This window comes from Chrysemys picta, chromosome 4, assembly GCF_011386835.1.
Source record: "Chrysemys picta bellii isolate R12L10 chromosome 4, ASM1138683v2, whole genome shotgun sequence".
NCBI lineage: Eukaryota > Metazoa > Chordata > Testudines > Emydidae > Chrysemys > Chrysemys picta.
The window spans coordinates 79,681,300-79,702,063 of NC_088794.1; positions in this window are offsets into that span (position 1 = coordinate 79,681,300).

Below are 20,764 nucleotides of genomic sequence, written 5' to 3' on the forward strand. Positions count from 1 at the left end.
TATTAAGAAAGACTTTGTGAAAGAGAGAAATCTCAGTGTGAATGAGTGGCTGTAGTACTTGCTTTGCTCCTTCACTTTTTCTTTCACTTTCCTGAGCAAAATAAAGTGGACAAAAGTAAATCAGATGTTGAGCCAGTGGAAGTGCTTGGCCAAGTGTCATTTCCCAAGCTTCACAGTTGTCTGCACAAACATATAGGTGAGATTCATCTCTACCCCATCATTAATCCTGAACATTTTACTCTGGTAGCATATCTCTGTTGAATCCATCTCACACACCAATACCTTTGTATCTCCTCCCTACCACATACCCATAATACACAAAGACGCCAATCAAATTGGTCTTGGATAAAGTTGTTTTCAATGCTTGCCTGAATCTCTGCTTCATTGAAATTAAGAAAGCTGATCACTTAAGGTAGACTGTTGTACCAGTGTAGTTCAATACATTAGAGAAAACTACAGTCAATGAGCCCTGAGAATAACAGCCATTGAAGACAAGGGCTATTTTGCTTGGGGGAAATGAGTCCACTATTAATTTTATTTGTCCCTAATTTGTTTTAATGACTTTGTCAGATCCACATTAAGAGCTCAGACAGTAATACTATTCTTATCAATCAATGTGAACAAAACTTTATAATAAATGTCTCATAGGTAATTAACTCTTCAGAATACAACCTTTATGCATGAGTCATTTGTTATATCATTTATGTGAAATATGGCATCTTTGGGATGAGATGTAACTACAAAGTCCTGATAACTTGTAGTCACTGAAGGTCCCATAGCACTTTTCACAAAATGTTAAGGCCAAATTCTGAGAGATCATTCCATTGTGCCTCTCTAAATTCCCCAAGCAGTTTTAACTGGATAGAGGATTCTTCTTCATGTGTTGAGTGTTGCTGTGCAGTGTTAAATAGCTGCTCTGCTCCATTCGTTAGGAGATTGCATTGCAGGAGAAGCTGATGTGGTTCTTGTATATATGGGCTTGATTCTGATCTCTCTCATTCCAGTTTTAACTCCACCAACCTCAGTAGAGTTATTCCTGACTTATGACTTTGCAAACTGAGGGTCTGATCTCACTCAAAGTGCTTTGATATTCTTAGGTATGAAACATAAATATAAATTAACAGTTTAAGACATTCTCAGATTAATACATTATTCAGTTATTATGCTCTTTCTTTAAGAAGCTTCTCCAATGTTGTTCAATGGGACTATACTTGTGAGTTTTCCTCAATGTGACTGAGCCATGTCCTTAATTAGTATGCATGCCCCGCAAACAGACAAATATACAGTAGCTATTTGTGAAGCCACAGCTTGTGTCACTGAGTTAAAATTCCTATTTAACTAAAAGAAAATGGTTATCGACCTGTATTAGGTTGATTGCAAATGCCCGGCTCTGCATTTACTTTGACATATTAGGACACAGCCAAGAAAAATTGATTTATATTTAAAGGATCCTGTGAAAAGCTTTACAGCTGCACATTACAAAACAGTGTAAAAGCAAATAAGAACTATTTTTTTCTCAGCTGCCCTGACAATTATTCAATCTGCCTTGTCTCTGCAAAGAACATTAATTTAATCTGAATAGGAAAGATAAACAAAAGCTCCCAAGTCTCCTTAGAATGTATGTTATATCTGAGACATCAGGATGTCATACAATATTTTCTATAACCACAGAAAAACATATTACCTATGTTTGTGACCATGGAATGCAAAGATTTTTGAAGCTGTGCACTGTAAAACTAGCAATGAGCTCACTTATCAGCTCATTGCTAGTAGGGCACAATGGAGAATGGATGTATTGGTCTCAAGATGGTGTATAACAAGAAAGCAGCATCTCTCTGACTTCCTACTTATCTCCAAAAGAAACCTCTTCTACTCACAGTTATGGTTGCTCAAGTGTATTTCCTGTCAATGCAGATTAGGCCAAATATGCTTTGGAATTGGGGGCCCACGACTTGGAATAGCAGTAGGTGCAGATGAACTTGAAGACTGAAGAAGTGCATTGGCAGAACTTTGGTCTCCTGTGTTTTTCAGACCCAAATTGTCCATTAGGAGAAGAACTTACTATTTTTGACAGTAAAGGCGACTTTACTGGAGGCGGTTCATAGACTATATATCCCCACTACACTTGAGCAGACATGTCACTGCCTCATTCTCGAGAAAAAGAAAACATTATAATTGCATTAACAGGAATTGGTATGAATTCAGCGGCATATATTTAACATGTGTAATTAAATACATCTCTGTCATGTTCCCCAGGGACTGTACCATAGCTCCAGAAATGCTGCCAAATTACAGGGAGTCAAGTCCCATGTGTGACTGTGTATACAAGCTGACCTGTGAGTAACAAATTACCCTACTTAAGGATGAGTGTTAGAGCCCACACCTAACCATCAGTCCATGTGAATACTCACCTATCTGCTGTGACTGGGCATCATGCCTAAAGGTGATATCTCTAGGAACTGGAATTTCCTGAAACAATGTTGCCATCAGACCCAATCAATATTTTTGGTGCTGTACAAGGTTTTTACCAGAAGTGACATCCTTTAGGGACGGACATTAGCTAGATTCAGGCACAACCTTGTTGTGGGGGAGTGGTATGGAAGCCAGACCACACTAAGCAGAGCACTGTAGTCATTCGGCCTCTGGGAGGTAGAATGCTTCTTAGCACTCCCTAGTGTGCAGAGAGATATATGCTCATTGCTTGCCACTTCATGGAGTGTGGCATCTTCCTCTTCAGGCTGGCACATAGTGGGAAGCCATGGCTCTGCCTACTCACTGTGCAGAGCAATTAGAAAGTAGTCCCTGCTATAGCTGGGCAAACTTGTACAAAATTTCAATGAACTTTTGACAAAGGGAAGGGGGAAATTGAAAATGTCACGAGCCTGCCATGGTCAGATGGACTCAAACTTTGGGCATGCCCACAAACTCCATTTCTACCTTTGTGCTTTACCACTATTGCCATATGCAACAAAAAAGAAGAAACTCAAATGCTCACATGGCTATTCATGCCAACAGAAAGAACATGTCTGGTCAGCAAAACTATCCCCCAGGCTACAGCCATGTGGTGTTTACCAAAAGCCTGAGAAATGCCCTACCTTCCTTGAAGTATATAGCAGAGCAATGCAAACTTATTATCACTGGTTTCCTTGCATTTGCCAAGAGGCAGTGTGTCAAATAAATAATTTAGACGGGCTGAGGCACCACAAGAAAACAAAGCAATCAGTCATCTCAGTTACATTATTGATCACCAATAACGAGATACTTGCTAAGACAAATGGCTCTGTTATTATACTGGTGAGGTTTTAGCCTATCCTGACTAAATAAATCATATTGAACTGTTTGTTGTTTTTAGATGTGCAAACATATCAATAATCGCTTTTTGCCCTTCATTCTATCCATCCATCTACAGAATGTATATATACAGTATCTATTGTTATTTCTCCACAGTCTCTCTCTAGGCACTGCTGGCTATCTATTTATCATTCATCAGTCTGGTCAGAAATGTCATCTGTGATTTATTTATTTATTTATGTTACCTACAAGAGCTATTTATTTGTTTGGATATACAGGAAACTGTGAATGGTGAAACTATAAATTAACCATTGCATCAATATTCAATTCAGATGTAGTTCCACCAGGTTATGGCCAGGAATCTTGTCAAGTTGTATTGTTTGAGCATGAGATTTTGTTCTGAGGGTTATTCCCCCCCGATACCGCATATGCCACCCTTTCAATCTATCTTCATTATTTTATTTAGTTGTATTGTGGTAGTTCCTGGAGGCCCCATTAAAGTTGAACTTCATGGAAAAGCCTCACCTTCTCAGAAGCATCTTCTATCTCCTCCCTATTTCCTGGAGTATTTTGTTGTATTTCTATAGCTGTCTCACTATTCAGGCTTTGACAAACCTGTGTGGTCTCTCAGTTCATCTAAACCTGCCTCCACCAGTAACCCATGTCTCATACTTCAGAAGAAGGCTTAGGACTCAGCTGATCTGGGCTCTAGTCCCTGGGATATCCTGTGTGAACTTCTGTGAGCCTTTATAAACTCAAGGGTTGTCATCTCTCAAGTTTTTTTACTTTGCGTTAGTTGATTGCGAGTTATAATTTTTTCACTAAATTCTGCAGATAGGACTCTTTACTCACACAAAGAGCAGAGCAGCTGAATAAATATTAATATGGAGCACACTGTAGATCACAAAGCACTTTAGAAAGGTGGCTAAGCATTAGTATGAATTAAGAAATTGGTGTTTTCAGACTAGAACTACATTTTAAGTTCTCTCAGGATTCCACACTTGCATTTGCAAACAAAAATGAAAAAGCAGAATTAAAAACCATCTCAGGTATTTCATTCCATTTAAAACAGGTTAAAATATTTTATCCTCTTGGTGATGACACATAATATTGACACTTTTCCCTGCTTCCCTCTTTGCTAGACATATTCCCTGGAGATTTCCTGCTATTGACAGATAAACAGAGAGATTGTGTGCTGAGAAAAGAAGATCTTCACCAGAAAACTCCTTCAGGTTTCCTTCAAGAGGAGGACAAAACTGCCCCATAAAAAACAACATTGAATGACATTCTAGCGCCACTGAAGTCAATGGCTAAATTCCCACTGGCTTGAGTGGGGCCAGGATTTCATCTACTGTTTCAAAATGATACTGCATCTGGAACTTCTGTTCTTGTCCTTGTTATTATTACTTATGAACATTCATTATCAAAAGTTTTAAAGGAAAATTTACTTTTTAGTGAAACTGAAAACAAACATATAATGTAGAAGAACCAAACTTGAGGCATTTTATTAATTGGTTTGTCTTAGCTCTGACTGGCAGAAGTATATATCATAATGTTTTGCCTGTTTATAATACCTTCCACATAAGGGTCTCAAAGCACTTTGTCAACATGAATGAATTTAGCTGCAGAATCCCCTCAAGTAGGTATTTGTGGTTAACCCTATCTTACAGGTGAAGAAACTGAGGCATAGAGAGGTTAACGAACTGACCAAAAATCATAAAGGATATCTGTGGCAGAAGTCAGCCTAGCAACCAGATCGTCTGGCTCCCACAGTGGTGTGTTTTAGCCACAAATCAATCCTGTCTGGAGAATAGGTGCGATGGTTGCCCCAGGCAGCTTAATAATAACAAAACTTCTCCCCCCAACCTTTGCCCTGTTTTGGTTTATTCCTAACTTTTAGCCCTTCCAACCCTCCCATCCTTTTGAAGATATGAGAAAGTGAGTTTTCCTTTTTGCTCCTCTATTTCTTCATTTGTGTGCACCTCTCCATTTCTAAGACCACAATCAATAAGCACTAAATTATCCTGAGAGGAGCTTTATCAGGCAGCTGTTCTGGCCCATCCGGAAGCAGAAGCTAGGAAGTGAAGGTTCATCCATGATCTGTATAACTCTCTTAGGCAAATACACAGCCTTTGGGTTGACAAATTATGCTATCCCCTAAAATGACAGCTCAGTGGCTTATCAGAGGATGGCTTAGACATCTAAGTATCAGGATGAAAATTCCTAGTAGACCCTCCAGGAACATTAACTCTAATCTTGACAGGAATAACTTAACTCACCCCTCCTTTCTTTTGAAATACCTCAGTTGTTTTCTATGCCATTTAGTATGGGATACTCTTGGATGGGACTCTGATAACCAACATCCAATCTGCAATGCATTAATATTAAAGATTCCATGGGCTTCCTTTCATAACTCAAAGGGTCTGCCCAGGGCCCTTGGCCAAAAGTATCCCCAAGGTTGTGCTATGTACCAATTGGCTTCCACTCTCCTTTCCAAAGGTAGATACACTTCATGAATACTGGTAGTCAGTTTCTGACGTGCTTTGAGATCTTGCAGAAGAAAAGGAGCTGCATAACACTGAAAATATTATTATTATTATTTATTTATGTATATATGTATGTATGTTAGGTTGGCCAAGTAAAACATAGATTTAGTCTATGATTGATTGAGGAAAGTGACCTGCATTGTCCTTTGATGCATAAACCCCAAGGAATGATCAGACACTCCTTTCAAATTAGATTAGACTAATATAGGAGTACCATGTTACATGTCTCAGCTTACTGCACTGTGGGGCAGAGTAGGCATTGGGTTCCGCTCCAGGCATTGCTCTCATAAATGACATGGTAATTAACAGAAGGGGAGGCTTTATGGCTAGTTTCTATGCATAACAATGTCCTAAGGGCCGTGTTCATCATCATTTCCTTATTTATATTTGCTATCGCCTTTTAAAAAATGATGGATGAATTGGGTCAGCAATCACTGTCTCCTACCTGGGTGCCCCAGTGGAAGTTGACAGTTGGAGTGATTTAGCTTTTGTTGCATCTTAAAAACATTCTCCCCCCATCTCCATTCCTTCCAGGGGATAATAGACTTTGTCATAGATCATTGCGTCTTTTGATTAAAAAATGGAAAGCTTTTCACTCACCCCCTCTTTTCTCCCTTGTCACAAACATAAACCAATATTTACAGGTCATATGCATCTTGGAGGGCAGTCCTTCTGGGGTATACAGCCTCATACACACCATAATTAAGCCATTTGATTTGGAACTAACACCCAGAATGATGAAGCACAATGTTGACACATTGGATCCTTCTCAACCAATGTCAAGTGTGGCAGTTTGTGCTGTGGGTGCATTATTTTCTCCCTGTTTGCCCCTGAAAAGGCAACCAAGCTAAAACTGTCAAAAACAGTAAGTTCCTTACCTAATGGACAATTTGTGTCTTAAAAACACAGGAGACCAAAGTTTCTTCCCTCTCTGATTCTCTGAAGCAGGCCTTTCCATCGGCACCTTTTCCACACCTCAAGCTGGCATTTAATCAACACTCATGAATACCTTTCAATTATCGTTTTTGGAATTAGTCTCCTTTGAATGAAGCAACAAGCCAGACAGTTTCTAAACATCAGATGGAAAGCACCTCTCAGGTCATGTAACCCATCCCTCTCCCCAGGCCATTATTCCCTACCATATATTAATAATTTGCAATATTTTCATATCAATTCTTCTGTTAACCACCTGCAACTGGTGGGTATATACTTAACATGATTCAGTCATGCCGCCACTGCTGCTACCCATGCTACAGCTGCTACATTGATATTTATCCTTTATATGTGTGCATGAGCAGGAGAGTCTAAATGTCAAGATAGGCACCAACTTGCCATTATTGCTGCTGACTAGCTAAGCATTGCACACATCCTGTGCTTTTGGTGCCATGTCTTCCCCAATACTCTGTTTGGCCCTTGTGTGTCCTACCTACCTGTTATGTCTTGTCCATTAGACTGTAAGCTCATCGTGGTAAAGACTACCTATTACAACATGATTGTACAACATGTAGCATGGAGCCCCAACCTGCTTTGTGTCTAGGCTCTATTGCGATACAAATGTTAAATCATAATAATTAAATTTTCTGCTGATACTAAGCACTCCAGATTTAAACCGAGAAACCAATTTATGAAGGAAAAAATAAATTACAGTAAAAGAAAGTCAACTACTGACCTAACATTTAAATTAGTGCAACAAAATCTTACTGTTAGAATGGTAAAGCCCTCTTCTGCATATACATTATGATTTAACTGTTAATTGTATAATCACAAGTTGTCTTATATCAATATAGCAGCTAGCTAACATGTAGGTGCTGTATTAAATTGCTTGAGAAACAGTAGAAAGGACTAATAAGTAGTTCACTGATTTTATTATTAAATATAGAAATTATGGTAATGCATATATACACAAGAGGGAAGAGTTAAAGTTGGGTGTTCAACTTTATCTTTCATATTTCCTACTTTTAAGCATTTAATAGTTGAACCTCGATGTTTGGTATCACTGACCCTAATAATTTGTGTGTGCGTGTCTTACTGACAACTGTATTAAGAGAAGAAATCCAGAGTGGAATCATTCTAAGTTCTGATAATATCTTATTACAATCTTGAGATTCTTACAAGAACTGATTAATGTTATGGCTTTTCTATCCTTGTTAGAGTCTTTGACACCAGAAAAAGTTCTCACAGAATTTTAATGAAAGATAAGTCCTTTCCATCCTCCCATAGCCACTGTTTCACTTTTTCTTTTTCTTTTTTGTGACAAACACTGTGATAAGGGCCAAAGCCAACACTTAATTAATCTGTTTTCATGACAAATAATATAATCAGAATAGACACAGACATTCAAATTAATTCATCCCAGTGACAACAATGGTAAGAAGAATACAACATGCCACAAAAGCTACTCTATTCCTTTAGTGAAGGCTGGAACTGGAAAAGAAGTGGTACCAAAAGGAGACCCACCCTCATGGGCTGACATTTTACCCATTCACATCACAAAAATTGTGAGCACCAAAATAATGAATAAATCCTTGCAATCAACCATTGCTGTACCAAAAAAAAATCCAGAAGTGGTTCATTCAGCCACAGGTCTTTCTGAGTCACTGCCAGGGACCGAATGGCTAGGCAGCAGTTCTCAGAAAAGGACCTAGGGGTTACAGTGGACGAGAAGCTGGATATGAGTCAACAGTGTGCCCTTGTTGCCAAGGCTAATGGCATTTTGGGCTGTATAAGTAGGAGAATTGCTAGCAGATAGAGGGAAGTGATCATTCCCCTGTATTTGGCATTAATGAGGCCTCATCTGGAGTATTGTGTCCAGTTTTGGGCCCCACACTACAAGAAGGATGTGGAAAAATTGGAAAGAGTCCAGTGGAGGGCAACAAAAATGATTAGGGGGCTGGAGCACGTGACTTATGAGGAGAGGCTGAGGGAACTCGGATTATTTAGTCTGCAGAAGAGAAGAATGAGGGGGGATTTGATAGCTGCTTTCAACTATCTGAAAGGGGGTTCCAAAGAGGATGGATCTAGGCTGTTCTCAATGGTACCAGATGACAGACCAAGGAGTAATGGTTTCAAGTTGCAGTGGGGGAGGTTTAGGTTGGATATTAGGAAAAACTTTTTCACCAGGAAGGTGGTGAAGCACTGGAATGGGTTACCTAGGGAGCTGGTGGGATCTCCTTCCTTAGATGTTTTTAAGGTCAGGTTTGACAAAGCCCTGGCTGGGATGATTTAGTTGGGGATTGGTCCTGCTTTGAGCAGGGGGTTGGACTAGATGACCTCCTGAGGTCCCTTCCAACCCTGATATTCTATGATTCTATGAAGTGGTGGTTGTGACGTTGCACTCCATATGCTTTATGAAAACATGCTTATGAATGTGAATATGATGTAACTGGACTATGCTTTATGCAAAAGGTCTTTTGTAAGGTATCATTACAAAGCTTATAATCTGTTGAGTGTGTTCACCCTATTTGTATGCATGTATCATTCTTGTATCTGAAGCTAGAAATATGAAGTATAACTCTGAAGTCCTACATTGTAATTATGTGAAGTGTGGGCCATTAATGGTGGTTTAGAATATTGATGGTTCCCATTGACTAAGACAATTGGTTGTGGATATTCGTGTGTATGTGTGGGCCAGCCCATGGACAATGAAGAATAGGGTCTTACAGTACCATGTCACCTGGTAATTAAATCCACCTTAAATCTGGTACTTTTCCATTTAGAAGGAGGGTGGGGACCCAGAGAGACAAAAGATTCCCGCCTTGTGCCAAAGCTATAAAAGGGGTGGAAGAGAACAAAGGTGGCTGCCAGTCATGAGAACACCCCTGCTTTCCACTTAAGATGTCTGTTGGAACTAACAAGGACTGTACCAGGGGAAAGAATTGGGCCCAGACTAGGAAGGAATCCAGTCTGTGAAAGAAGCTTATTGAAACATCTCTAAGGGTGAGATGTTACCTGTAAACAGTTTCTTAATGTATTAGGCTTAGACTTGCGAGTTTTTGCTTTATTATGACCTACTTTGTTCTGTCTTTTGTTTATTTATATATATATTTTTTATTTATTTTTATTGTTTATTAGTAAACCCAGAGTAAGTGGGTAATACCTGGGGAAGCAAACAGCTGTGCATATCTCTCTATCAGTGTTATAGAGGGCGGGCAGTTTATGAGTTTACCCTGTATAAGCTTTATACAGAGTAAAATGGATTTATTTGGGGTTTGGATCCCATTGGGAACTGGATGTCTGGGTGCTGGAGATAGGTGACCTGCTGAGCAGTTTTTGGTTAAAGTCTGCAGTTTTGGGGGCATGGACCAGACCTGGGTCTGTGTTGCAGAAGGCTAGTGTGTCTGGCTCCACAAGGCAGGGTTCTGGAGTCCCAAGCTGCAGGGAAAATGGGCTCAGAGGTAATGCCAGCACGTCAAGTGACAGTCCCAAGGGGATCTCTGTGACCGAACCCATCACAGCGGTTTCCACTGATTCAGTACATGCTTACAAGTCTTCATATTCCCCAGTAATTCCCTTCAGTATACCCCACCTAATGTAACCTGTGGTTTATTGTGTTTTGTGCATGCCCCTCTGTACCTGATCCACATTAGAATTTGAGTCTGCTACAACTGTTAGCTGGGGGAGTTAGTCCTTTAATTCAAATTACAGAGGCTCATGCTCTTAGTTCTGGAGGTCTTGGGTTCAATCCCTAGAGATGACTAAAATGATTGTCACTATAATAACATGTCATTGCCCAGTGCTGTGGGTGACATGAATACCCCTCATTCCCCAGCTGTTTGAAAATAAATCACCTTCCAGTCCTATGATTCTATGATTTCCTAGTAAGATAAGATCTTTAATAGGCTTGCCCTTCCAAATAAATGAACTTAATAGAAAGTATAACTGGGTTCAAAAATAATTAAGTAAGTTCATGGAGAATAGGTCCATCAATGGCCATTAGCCAAGATGGTTAGGGATGCAACCCCATGCTTCAGGTGTCTTAAACATCCAACCGCAAGAAGCTGGGACTGCATGACAGGGAATGGATCACTTGAAGTTGCCCTATTCTGTTCATTTCCTCTGAAGCATCTGGCATTGGCCACTGTCAGAAGACAAGATAGTAGGCTAAATGGACCATTGATCTGACCCAGTAGGGCCGTTCTTATGTAACGGAAGGTGAATAATTTGTAGTATGCCAAGAGGATATAATTAACAGTTAAAAGGATGAAATTAAGAGAAAAATGTTCTTTACTTTGCCACGTACTAGGCTTGGAATAGAGTCCCAGGAGAAGGAGTTGAAGCCCCATCACTTGGGGCTTTGCCCTAGCCAGAAAGGGGACTGGGTGAGAGGTTTTTTCCATTTCTAACATGTGTCCAACAGAGAGTAGTGCGATATCATCTGAGATACATCTGCAAAATCAAATACAGAGCTATTCCATTGCACATCCCATTGACAAAGAAGCAGTATGCAGTAGCATTATTTTAATTCTGTGATTCTAGATATTTTCAAACTATTCCTTATATCGAGGGTCCAGTTTAGTTTTGATTGTTTTCAGAAAGTCTGAAAGAGGCAGCAGCAGAATGTTGGAACTGTCTACAGTTTGGACTGTCATTTACAGCTCCCATCACTGATTCCTTGATGTGATTCTTTCTCAGGAACTTTTGCAAGCTGATTTGTCTGCACTGTGTTTTTGAGAGCACGCACATATGCTTAGTGCTTGTTGTACTTTGACCTGCACACTAAAATTAGATCACTAATGATCCCTGGCATTCTAAACAAATTACTTATTGATCCATGAGTGGTTACATATGATACTGGCCTATCTGACAAGCTTCAGGATTAGGAGAGAAATAATAAATTGGTTTTACTGCGTGTATAATTGCTGAAAGATGATTTAGGAGCTTTTGTATTGATAACAGTTGGAATAGGAATTTAATTTTAGTGAAAGTCTAAGATTGTTCCACAAGCTAATGAAGAACAATCAAATTACCTTATTAAGGGGGCAGAGAAAAGATGTTGAGGGCATAATTCTGCTCTCTTCTGAGTGGAATGGGAAGACTCTGGTATGCACACCCACGATGCTGAATAAATTAACAACAATTAAATAATAAGAATATTCTTGCCTTCAGAGCTGAGAGCTTCTTCCCTAGTCTGGCTGTACAGGCAAAAAGGGATTTAATTGTGTTGCGGTCTGGATCACCTGCTTCTCTGGGCAGCTTCATGTCTTGTGTCTTTTTACTTGGCCAGCAACCTTGAAAATTCCCTGAGAATGTTCACCCTGATTCTAATGTTATTAATAGTGGCTTTACACCACTAATTTTTACTTTAGTGGAATTACTGCAAGTTTCCACCAGTGTAAGTGGGTTCAGAATCTTGCCCACTGTTATATTTAGAACCAACATGGCTTTTAGTCAATGGGTTAAGTGTGATTAATATGATAACATTTTACACATATATAACACCAAGGAGCTGAAAAGTCTTTACAAGCATTAAGGGCCTGCTTCAAAGCCCACTGACATCATCTGAAAAATGACACAACTGTGAGGTAGGTATTTTGACACCTATTTCACAGGTGGGAAACCTGAGTGTGAGAGAGGTTAGGTAACATGCCTAAGATCATAGTAGTGGTAGTGTTAGATGCTTAGATACCAGCATGATAGGTGCTTTGTAAATACCTAAGATAAGATAGCATGAGTGAGTGAATAGAGCCCATTAGCCAGCTCCTCAGCTGAAGTCAATGGCCTGGTCTACACTACGAGTTTAGGTCGACTTTAGCAGCATTAAATCGAATTAAGCCTGGACACGTTCACACGACAAAGCCCTTTCTTTCGACTTAAGGGGCCCTTTAAACCGGCTTCTTTACTCCACCTCCGACGAGGGGATAAGCGATAAAATCGGCCTTAGCGGGTCGGATTTGGGGTAGTGTGGATGGAATTCGACGTTATTGGCCTCCGGGAGCTATCCCACAGTGCTTCATTGTAACCGCTCTGGACAGCACTCTCAACTCAGATGCACTGACCAGGTAGACAGGAAAAGCCCCGCAAACGTTTGAATTTCATTTCCTGTTTGCCCAGCATGGAGAGCACAGGTGACCATGCAGAGCTCAGCAGCACAGGTAACCGTGATGGAGTCCCAGGATCGCAAACGAGCTCCAGCATGGACCGAACGGGAGGTACGGGATCTGCTCGCCATATGGGGAGATGAATCAGTGCTAGCTGAACTCCATAGCAGTAAACGAAATGGCAAAATATTAGAAAAGGTCTCCAATGCCATGAAGGACAGAGGCCATAACAGGGACCCACAGCTGTGCCGCGTGAAAATTAAGGAGCTATTGCAAGCCTACCACAAAGCCAGAGAGGCAAACAGAAGGTCCGGGGCAGAGCCACAAACATGCCGCTTTTACGCGGAGCTGCATGCCATGCTAGTGGGTGCAGCCACCACTACCCCAACCGTGTGCTATGACTCCATCACTGGAGAAACACACAGGGAAGAGGGTTCGGGGTACGAGGAAGAGGAGGATGAAGATAATGTAGATAGCTCACAGCAGCAAGGAAGCAGAGAAACCGGTTTCCCCAACAGCCAGGATATGTTTATCACCCTGGACCTGGAGCCAGTAACCCCCGGACTCACACAAGGCATGCTCCCAGACCCTGAGGGCACACAGGGGACCTCTGGTGAGTGTACCTTTGTAAATATTACACATGGTTTAAAAGCAAGCGTGTTTAATGATTAATGATTAATTTGCCCTGGCAATCGCGGCCAGTACAGCTACTGGAAAAGTCTGTTAATGTGTATGGGGATGGAGCAGAAATCCTCCAGGAACATCTCCAGAAAGCTCTCCTTCATGTACTCCCAAAGCCTTTGCAAAAGGTTTCTGGGGAGGGCTGCCTTATCCCGTCCGCCATGGTAGGACACTTTACCACGCCAGGACAGTAGCACGTAGTCTGGAATCATTGCATAACAAAGCATGGCAGCGTATGGTCCCAGTGTTTGCTGGCATGTAGACAACATCCATTCCTTATCTCTCTTTGTTATCCTCAGGACAGTGATATCATTCACGGTCACCTGGTTGAAATGGGGTGATTTTATTAAGGGGACATTCAGAGGTGCCCGTTCCTGCTCAGCTGAACAGAAATGTTCCCCACTGTTAGCCACGCGGTGAGGGGGAGGGGTGAAGTGATCATCCCAGAGAATTGGGTGTGTGTGGGTGGGGGGTTAGTTGGGTTTGTGCTGCATGTTAACCCGGGAACCTCAGCCCCTCCTTTTATATTGCAAACCCATTTTAAATGGCCAACCCAATGGGTGCTTGGTATGGGAAATGGGGGCGCTACTGTTTGAAACCATTCCCACATGTTAAGAAGGTTAAAAAAGCCAAAAGACTGTGGCTTACCATTGCTGCCTGCAAGCCGAAATCTGTGACCTGGCACTGCGTGAGTGATCTCTCACACCAAACCGGCAGGCCCTCAATATAAGAGGAAAATGCGACCTTGTAACGAAAGCACATGTGCTGTGTAATGTGAACAGCAAAATTTAACGTGAAAGAGTGTACCCATTGTTCTCTAAAATGTGTCTTTTTTAACCACCTCTCCCTTCTCCTCCACCAGCTGCAAATGTTTCTCCTTCACAGAGGCTAGTGAAGATTAGAAGGAGAAAACGGCGGACTCGGGAGGACATGTTCACGGAGCTCCAGATGTCCTCCCATACTGAAAGAGCACAGCAGAATGCGTGGAGGCAGTCAATGTCAGACTACAGAAAAGCACAGTATGAACGAGAGGAGAGGTGGCGGGCTGAATCGCGGGATGAACAGAGCAAGTGGCGGGCTGAAGATGATAGGTGGTGTCAGCTTGCAGACAGAAGGCAAGAGTCGATGCTCCGGCTGCTGGAGCATCAAACTTATATGTTCCAGCATATGGTTGAGCTGCAGGAAAGGCAGCAGGAGCAGAGACCGCCGCTACAGCCCCCGTGTAACCAACAGCCCTCCTCCCCAAGTTCCATAGCCTCCTCACCCAGACGCCCAAGAACACAGTGGGGGGCCTCTGGCCACCCAGTCACTCCACCCCAGATGATTGCCCGAGCATCAGAAGGCTGGCCTTCAATAAGAGTTAACGTTTTAAACTGCAGTGTGTCCTTTTCCTTCCCTCCTCCCCCACCCATCCCGGGCTACCTTGGCAATTATCCCCCTAGCTGTGTGATGAATTAATAAAGAATGCATGAATGTGAAGTAACAATGACTTTATTGCCTCTGCAAGCGGTGCTCGAAGGGGGAGGGGAGGGTGGGGTGGTTGGTTTACAGGGAAGTAGAGTGAACCGGGTGGGGGGGTGGGGCGGAGGGTTCATCAAGGAGAAACAAACAGAAGTTTCACACCGTAGCCTGGCCAGTCACAAAACTCGTTTTCAAAGCTTCTCTGATGCGCACCACGCCCTGCTGTGCTCTTCTAACTGCCCTGGTGTCTGGCTGTGCGTAAGCAGCGGCCAGGCGATGTGCCTCAACCTCCCACCCCACCATAAATGTCTCCCCCTTACTCTCACAGATATTGTGGAGCGCACAGCAAGCAGCAATAACAATGGGGATATTCTTTTCGCTGAGGTCTGAGCGAGTCAGTAAGCTGTGCCAGCACGCTTTTAAACGTCCAAATGCACATTCCACCACCATTCGGCACTTGCTCGGCCTGTAGTTGAACAGGTCCTGACTACTGTCCAGGCTGCCTGTGTACGGCTTCATGAGCCATAGCATTAAGGGGTAGGCTGGGTCCTCAAGGATAACTATAGGCATTTCAACATCCCCAACGGTTATTTTTCTGGTCCGGGAAGAAAGTCCCTTCCTCCAGCTTTCAAAACAGACCAGAGTGCCTGAAGAAGCGAGCATCATGTACCTTTCCCGGCCATCCCACGTTGATATTGGTGAAACGTCCCTTGTGATCCACCAGGGCTTGCAGCAGCATTGAAAAGTACCCCTTGCGGTTTATGTACTCAGTGGCTTGGTGCTCCGGTGACAAGATAGGGATATGGGTTCCATCTATCGCCCCCACCACAGTTTGGGAATCCCACTGCAGCAAAGCCATCCACTATGGCCTGCACGTTTCCCAGAGTCACTACCCTCGATATCACCAGGTCTTTCATTGCCCTGGCAACTTGGATCACAGCAGCCCCCACAGTAGATTTGCCCACTCCAAATTGATTCCCGACTGACCGGTAGCTGTCTGGTGTTGCAAGCTTCCACAGGGCTATCGCCACTCGCTTCTCAACTGTGAGGGCTGCTCTCATCCTGGTATTCTGGCACTTCAGGGGAAAGCAAGTCACAAAGTTCCATGAAAGTGCCCTTATGCATGCGAAAGTTTCACAGCCACTGGGAATCGTCCCACACCTGCAGCACAATGCGGTCCCACCAGTCTGTGCTTGTTTCCCGGGCCCAGAATCGGCATTCCATGGCATGAACCTGCCCCAGTAACACCATGATTTGCACATTGCTGGGGTCTGTACTTTGTGAGAGGTCTATGTCCATATCAATTTCCTCATCACTCTCGTCGCCGCCCTGCAATCACCTCCTCGGCTGGTCCTGGTTTTGCTTTGGCATGTCCTGGCTCTGCATATACTCCAGGACAATGCGCGTGGTGTTCATAGTGCTCATAATTGCCGCGGTGATCTGAGCAGGCTCCATGATCCCATTGCTATGGTGTCTGGTCTGAAAAAAGGTGCGAAACTAGTATCTGACGGAGGGAGGGAGGGAGAGAGGGGCGAGTGACGACATGGCGTACAGGTACAGGGAATTAAAATCAACAAAGGTGGCTGTGCATCAGGGAGAAACACAAACAACTGTCACACAGAATGGCCCCCCACAAAGATTGAACTCAAAACCCTGGGTTTAGCAGGCTGTTGATTTCACGGAGGGAGGGGGATGCAAATGAATACAGAACAAATCTATTTTTTACATCTTAAGCTGGCAGACAACGGTGCAGCATGACTGATAGCCCTCGGCATCTTCTGGGTGCTTGGCAGAAAATACTGGGCGCTTGGCAGAAAATAGCATACTACGACTGATAGCCATCATCATCGAGACTGTTCGATAGGACTGAGCATGTCTGTCCAGGTGCCCATGATTGACAGCCACTGCAGTACGACGACGAGGGATATCAATCGTAATATACCATCTTCTACCAAAAGGCAAGGGGCTGCTGCTGTGTGCAATGCAGCCCCACGTCTGCCAGCACCCAGATCGCCAATGAAGGCTACCAGTCATACTGCACCATCTACTGCCAAAAGGCAATTAGCTGCTGCTGTGTAGCAATGCAGTACCACGTCTGCCGGCACCCAGATGACATATGGTGACGGTGAGCTGAGCTGAGCGGGCTCCATGCTTGCCGTGGTATGTTGTCTGCACAGGTAACCCAGGTAAAAAGGCGCGAATCGATTGTCTGCCGTTGCTCTGACGGAGGGGGAGGTGCCTGACGACATGTACCCAGAACCCCCCGCGACAATGTTTTGCATCATTCAGGCATTGGGATCTCAACCCAGAATTCCAATGGGCGGCGGAGACTGCAGGAACTGTGGGATAGCTACCCATAGTGCAATGCTCCGGAAGTCGACGCTAGCCTCGGTACTGTGGACGCGGTCCGCCAACTTCATGCACTTAGAGTATTTTATGTGGGGACACACACAATCGGCTGTATACAACCGATTTCTATAAAACCGGCTTCTATAAATTCGACCTAATTTCGTAGTGTAGACATACCCAATGGAGCTATGACAATTTATTTCTGCTGAGGATCTGCACCCAGGAGTCCTGATTATCAGGTCCCCACTCAAAGCACTAGCTCTTCATTAATAAACACTGATAGTTTATTCTACAAAAAATGATGCTAAGGCAAGTTGTAATGTAAACAGCTTCTAAAACTATAAGTTGTCTGATTCAGCCAAAGGACATAAGGAAACCTTATACATACAAATAACGAAATGAAAGTGATGGCAAGTTTCTCTGCACAATCAAACCAATAATGTCCTTCCAAGAAGGAATGTTGTGCCTAAAAATAACAAAAGGAACAAACAAAAGCAAGCATTGTTGCAAAGATATTTGCATATTATTAAACAGTCAACCTTAACATGATGCCAGGCATATTTACAGTGCTGCTCAAATTGATTGCTATGAAGCTGGTTATGATATTAAGATATTTATAAATAGGTTTTAATTCTGTATCACCTCTATCAGAAAACTAAATGGGAATCCTAATTACCATTTTCCTGCACAGATGAAAGGCACTCATAGGTACTTATTGACATTCAACTAACATAGTTTCCTAAAAGGTTCAACTGTTTAGCGCGGCTGCCAAATTATTAAGCAAGGGCAAAACCTGATTTCATAAACAGTGGCTGGCTGAGTTCACTTTAGTATTACAGAACACCCTTAAACTACTCAGTTTAGATACATGAAAAGCATCAACCTGTTCTCAAGCACCTAGGATAGCTAGGGTTGTGGTACGCTGGCATGGCCAAGATTCAGTCTTTAGGACAATTGTTCTGGTACCTTTCACAAGTCCTACATTTAAATATTTATTTATTTTGTAATGAATACAAAATATTGTTCCCTAGTGCATTAGTTGACCTAGGGTCCGCTGCACTCAAAAGGCCTGGTTGAAGCCAGTTTTGTTAGTACCTCAAGCCATTTTTTTGCACTTCTGTGTTGTGAAATAAATATTCACAACCTGGGACTGATTGACAACTAGGCATTGCAGAGCATGCTGGCAAGCTTTGTTTCCTGGCACACTCAACCCAATGTTTATGCTATGTGTGTTTAAATTTTTCATTTGTACTGTCAGATTTCCTTCACACATTTTCTTGTGGAGGTGCTGTTTGGCGGCTGGTAAGGGGGGCACCAAGAGGGTGTGCATGGAAATATATTATCAGAGACTAGCTATTTGTGATTCCAGAAGCTGAGAAAAAGGAATTTTGGTTGTCATCACATGCTGATGATCAGTGTGATATCATCAGTACCTCAGACCAGTAATGTCTTAGGTTCTTTGGAATACAGAGCCAAAAGCTGAAGCTGGTTGACACTATTATCCCTACTAAATTTGACATAAAATTACTTTTTGACAGCTTCTTGCCACACCAAATAACAAGCCATATGCTTTTATTAGTAATTCTTGAAGTAATAAAATGAAAGTTCTTGTTTATTTTCATCCTGAAGTGAAAAGTGTTTTTTGCAAGTAGATTGTGGTCATTTAATCACCAGAGGATGGGTTCATGTAAAAAATGGCACCCCTGTCCTCAGTCAAAATATCGGTCTGTGTCTGTGTTGTAGCTCTTGACTTTACTGACAAAGATAAACGTTTCCTCCTGTTGATTCTGCAGTGTTAATATAGATATGGGAGAGCTCTATTCTTCTCTCAGATCCCATCAACAAAATAGTCAACTTAGTTCTGATTGCACAATACTAACGATGATATAAGAGAGAAATAACACAAGTGGGTTTTCAAATGATTGTGTAGCACTGGCAGAAAACAAAATTCTGACTCCTGAGTGAGCCAATTTGCTCTTGGGCTCATTGAGAGGGTGAACATTTGGAACCCCACAATGTTATTTTAGACTCACCTTCCACACCATTAATATATAGTGCCGTCCGTGTTAAAATATGATGTTGTGGTGACAATGTAGAGGGGTTGTGCTATATACCATGCTAGCCTCTTCTAAAATTTGTAGTTCAGAAGAAATAGGTTTCTACCGCTATTATAAAGCTGTAAAAGCCTTGCTTTGAATGGCAAAAGCATGTCACAACTACCCTTGAAATACACAGGAAAATTTTGTAGGCTCTAACACTAGGGGAAAGAATTGCAGGTCAGCCATACCTTTAAATATTGAGGGGTGAGCCTCAAAGGTCATGGGTGCAGTTTGGAGCAGTGCTGAGGACTATCTAGAGCCTCTGAGAAGAGCTGGCTGAAATTTTTTTCATCAAAATTATTTTTTTGAGTGGCTTTTCAAAGAAACAGAAATTTTCAGAGAAACTTTTCAGGTGTTCATCAAGAAAACAAAAAAACATTTTTGGGCAACCAAACATTTTCTGGTTTTCTGTCCTAACACCCCCAGCCTCCCCCAAAAAATTGAAGACATTTTATGACAAAAACAGAAAGATATTTTGATCAAAATTTTTCATGCTGGGGAAACATTTCCTAACCAGCTCTACTTTTGAGTCTCCATCGTTGAGCGGCAAATCTTGTGGAGCTAGACTTTACAGAAATGTTGGTGCTTTTTCCCATTGGAGTATTGTAACCGAGGACTAATTCCTCGCTGTTTGTAAAGCACTTTAGAAGGTGCAGAGATAAAAGGAACTATTAAAGGATAAAGTATGAAGATTTCTCCAATTTCTTCTGATGAAAAAGTCCCCAGTGTCAAAAATCAGATTTATTTTAGCACCTTCCCTAGCTGTGATATATAAAAAATTTCATTGTGTTTGTTCCTGTGTCTTAGTAACCAAATCCCCCAGTGTAGTAACAGCTTAGTTATTGATATTGACTCTTCCCATATATGAGTGAACAGGAAGGAGGAGCAACATTGCCTGACAAATGCCATAAATCATAATTTTACTCCTTATAGTGTCTGCTTTTTAATGCCTATAGTTGCAATATTAACAATTAATTGGTATCTGAGTAGTGATCTCTCTATTGGCACAATAGGCTTACAGAGGAAAACATGTTGTTTGCAATCAACAATAAATATACCAACTGATAGACTTGTTCTTAATACCACACCAAACGCAGCCTGAACAAATGAAGAGTCTTGTTGTGATTTAGTATAATGCCAACAGTGAACACAACTTGTAAATTATTTTTCCAACCTGCTCATAGAGTCCCAAATTGCCTTTTTACTGTCTGCATTCCTAATGATGGTTGATGCAGCCCCAGGAAAAGAAATTACTGAACACTTTTATCCTGATTTAGCCATTGGGCTGGGGGTATATATA